Genomic DNA, 4,730 nt, shown 5'->3' on the forward strand with positions numbered 1-4,730 from the left:
TACTGGTTAAAAGGGCTGCCAGATGTAGACAAACATTTAACCACTTTCTATATTTACTCTCTTTCTTCAATCTGAAACCATTACTTCAAATTTGGTTGTAGTTCGCGTACCACCTTTACTTTCTTTGAATTTTGACAATTACCTGTGAATTTGTGATGTAGATAAGTAAACACAAAATTTTTGTGTGTTTTTACATAATAACATATACCTACACATCTATTTATACCATGACGAAATGTCAATAAATGTAATTATTTAGTCGTATTTTTGTTTTTATTTCTCTTTTCTTAATGAATATGTATAACATTATTTGCACATAAAGATTTATCGAACAATTGACTGAGGAAATTAGCAGAACATTTTAAAGAGAAAAACGCTAATCAGGAAATAGTAAACTAAAAAGAACCTTACGCAGATCATCGAATAAGATATAACCACGATTTTAAGCTGAAGACTGATAGTATCAATTTCAAGTCTGTCACTAACAACAATCAACGATTTAATTCAAGGCTGGTACGATAAATGGAACGTGGCTTTAATGTATTAAATCAACAGAAATCATAATGAAAATTAATTTAAGAAATACTGCTTTATTCATTTTTTTATTAATTGTGTACCAAATAAACGGGGTAACACTTCATGTTGTTTCTATTTTGGACTTGATTTCAAATTATCCATTGCGCCGAATAACATGGTGAACTATGTAAGTATAAATAAAACAATAGAAGTCAGGAATTCCACATAAATATAACGTCATATAGAAATATAAAACACGTTAGGTACTTAGTTGAAATTCCCCTCTAAGAATTTTGAAAAATAATCTACAAGTTGAACGAAGATGAATAATCTTCTGTGTTTCGAAATTAACATTGGAATTTAACTTTCGCCTCGGGTTCAGCATTTGGCGACGGTAACTGATCGACGTGGTTGTTGTGCCGCTCTGTCAAGCCTGCTTCAGGGCATTTACCCTATTATAATTATTCGAAAAATACGTTACAGAAAAGTAAGCTCTTTATTACGATATTAATTGTTGGACAAAGTGAAATGTTCCATCTTCTATTCGAATGCATGCTGGTAGTTTGAACTTCTAATGCTTATATTTTTTTTTTGAAAAGAAACGATCAAGTTTTTTCGTAAAAGAGGTAAAATCTTTAAGATACACCCAGCCATTGGATTTTCTCGATCTACACAGTCTGAGCAAGCATTATAGTGGTTGCGTTAACGACTACTCAAGCAAATAGTTTAAGGTTATTTTAAAGGTTTTCACGAAAAAAATTAACGGTTATTTTACCATTTTTAGTTCCTAATTGGATAGCACTTCAGTATGATATAATTCAAATACGGTGCAGGACTAGTAAAAGAAGCTAATTAGCCAAAATAGTGAAGGTGAAGTTGCAACAATTCTTTTTAAACTATGGTTACATACTTATTTTCACAGTATATCCTGTGAGCTACCCTGACACAACATTTAATAGGTATATATTATAATCCAACTGAATTTTTAGTTAACTACTAACAAGTTTTTTGGTCTATTTAGGGTCGGATTTACGAACACAGGAGAAGACGCGGAATAGCGCTATTAGGGGAATAAAGTCGGAAAGCGGTTTAACAATTCTCACTTATAACCCAGGAATAGAACATTCATAACCTAACCTAACCTAACCTAACTCAGAAATAGAATATTCATTAAGTAAACTTCGGAGTAAATTCTTACGTACCAACAATAAGACAATAAGGTCGATGAGACTGCAAATAAGAAGTACATAGAACAAATTTAGTCCTAAATCACCAAATAAACTAATCATAAAATTGCAATTACGGGGGAATCAAAGTAACTGATATCATGCGGTTGGTAAAGAAAGCAGAAATGAAAATTATTAAGGAGATTATGCAAAAGTGCAAGTAATAAACTTGCTTATATGTTTATATACAGAAATTAAATGCAAAAGATTAAATTAAAACAGAAATGTACCAATAGATATATAAATATTACTGGTGTGCGAATAATACTCAAATCCAATATTACCTACTATTCCATTCGAAATTCGAATGGAATATTTACAACACAACGAATTGTTCGAATTTTTTCTTTTTATTCGAATAATAATTAAACTATTTATTTTAAAATCTACAAAAAAAACTTCGATATTTTACAATTTCCTCAGACGCTTGCGTGGGACGATTCTAATGCTTGCACGAAACAGTTCTCTACTACCAATACGAAATATTTTTTTATAGTTCTAGGAATAGCTACTTTGGGACTAAAAGATACTTGTAAAACAGTCTACTATTCGCCGAAATATTTAGGGAATAATTTAACTCCAGGAACTAAACATTCTCTTAGCTAAGTATATATTTGTAAAACCTGCCCTTACTATAAATGCTGAAATGACTTCAATATTTACGTGATAGTACTTACACTTACAATAGTTGCCTGCCAGTATAATAGGTACGTACCCATGACACAAAGAATACCGAAGAAGATGCACATTAATAAGCGGATAAATATAACGTCACCTTGTGAGAGGTAGACCTACATTAGATTACTGTTCGCAAATAGTTAAGGATGTGGGTTGTTCTCGTTTTGGGGAAATACGAAGGTTAGCTCAGGACAGGAAGTGACAGTGGAGGTACGTGTCCGACCAGTCTTAGGACTGACGATCTTATGATGATCATAGGATGAACATCAAGGAAATGAACAAGTAAAGCGCAACATAAAAAAGTTTCAGCAAATACCTAGTAATAATAAGTCAATTGGTTCGAGCTAGTAGGTCATTTTCAAGAGTACAGTCGTTGCATTTTACTGTGTCTACTCTTAAAAATGAAAACCATTTAGGTTGAAACAATTGTCGAGTGTTTAATCGCAAATGTAGGTGTTACGTTTGTTAAAACAGATTTTTGTTTTACTAGTGTTGAAAACGCTTAAACGAAGCCTACTTCATCGTCACGGAAAGATGCGAAGAAGGGGCAAGAATCGATATTTAAACGATGAGAGTGAGCAAATCAGTCAATCAGTGGTATGTCGTACGCTATACGTGACATAAGCACTGGGTATAATTAGAAGGACAATATCGTTCTTATTACTATGTTAGGGTAAATTTGTGACGATTGATAATAAACAATGCAGTATATTTTGTGTAACAATAATATGTAAGTCACAGTCCATTAATAAAGAAACGTAATATGCTATTCTTATGATTTCGAAAACTACCTAAAATAATTCATGACTGTTAGAAATCGCCAACGTCTGCCGGATTAATTAAAAAAAGAAAAAAACGATTATAATTAAAATTTACAAGTTATAATAAATGTAAAAAATAATAAGGACCGGATGGTATTTATAAACAATAAATAGGTATAAAATTGCTTGGAGTAAATGATGAATATGATAAGTAGACCTACTTAAAAAGAAAAGGTGTGGTTGTAGATAAAACATTAAAAAAGATTGTATAGATGAAATTATAATAGTGAAAATAGTGAATAAGAATAGTCAGAAAGAATACCTACAATAATAAGCGCTAAAATAAGCGATACAGACTGACTATTTAAAGGCGCTACAGGGATTAATGAAAATATAATTTTGCAGTTTCATTTTGGCGGTAGTAACGAAAAGAAAAGGGTAAAAATTAAGTAGAATATGAGGTACCTACCTACATCGTGTTAAGTGAAAATGTTAATAATGAAATCATGCATATAGATGACATGTAGCCAACCCTACTGCACTATTGGGGAAGGTATGGGGAATATATCAGCAGCTAAGTTAAATTATTTGGAGAAGATAGATGACGTTGTGTAATATATTAGTTAGAAGTATTGTGTTTTATGGAGTAGAAATATGAGGTTGAGGAGAATACTATTAAGTATTTACAAAAACACATAAAATGTACACCTATTGACATAAAAAAAACTGAAAAAGTAGGTATTCCAAATTGTATGTTATTAAAGAAAACTAAATGAGGGAATATAGGTAGTTGCGAAAATAAGGAAGAGTGACTATGGATATATATAAGTATGAAGAAAAATTAGAGGGACGTATCAGAAAGAAAGTATTAAGGAATAGAAACGAAACGAAAAATATTAGTACCAATTTGATTTGATTGATAAAAGGAATAGTCGATTTTTTAATTAGCCTGATTGGTAGTCAACATAAAACATCATATATTAATCCTAAATGTTTTTATTGACAATTGGTTTTAGTTTTATGTATTTTTATTGTTGAGTAAGATCGCCTTTGTGTTCAACATCTTCTAACAGTTGCGAGAATTACTATATCTGTGAATCTTTTTTATTAATAGTAAGATGCTTCTTCCACATACATTATTGCAATAAACTATTACCTTAAAAGACGGTATTTATTTTCCAATGTGTTTTTATTTTAAAAGGCAGCCTATGAAAGAAATGTGGGATGTACCACCCCAAATTTGTTAGGTACTACTTAGCACTGATACTTAAACAATTGCATATACTTAAGTATATCCACTGTAAACATTCCATCACTGGTCATTGTCTTTCGTTATAAGATAATGGTGTATTTGCATCAATTTTTCAAAATTTTGCTGAATCCTGTATGTAGAAAAGTGTTTGAACGTCGCTGGCACAGTAGGATGACTAACTATAACAAATGTAAGAAAATAAACTTTTCTTTGTGCATCCTTTCGTGAGCAGAGGTTACGGGGGTGCTAGGTATTTACGCTTATGATAGATAGGTAGTAATCTGATATTTTTAAATT

The 4,730-nt window shown here is 31.3% G+C and overlaps 1 long non-coding RNA gene across 1 annotated transcript; it reads left to right on the forward strand.

The window, feature by feature from the left end:
- The first annotated feature begins 764 nt into the window (after nt 1–764).
- On the forward strand, nt 765–1,956 carry LOC108741986. The gene is made up of 4 exons (XR_001938598.1): nt 765–1,003; nt 1,116–1,240; nt 1,301–1,475; nt 1,538–1,956. It is a non-coding gene; the product is annotated as an uncharacterized LOC108741986 (long non-coding RNA).
- Nucleotides 1,957–4,730: the final 2,774 nt, after the last annotated feature.

The sequence above is a fragment of the Agrilus planipennis genome, unplaced genomic scaffold (genome assembly GCF_000699045.2).
Source record: "Agrilus planipennis isolate EAB-ADULT unplaced genomic scaffold, Apla_2.0 scaffold301, whole genome shotgun sequence".
NCBI classification, from domain to species: Eukaryota; Metazoa; Arthropoda; class Insecta; order Coleoptera; family Buprestidae; genus Agrilus; species Agrilus planipennis.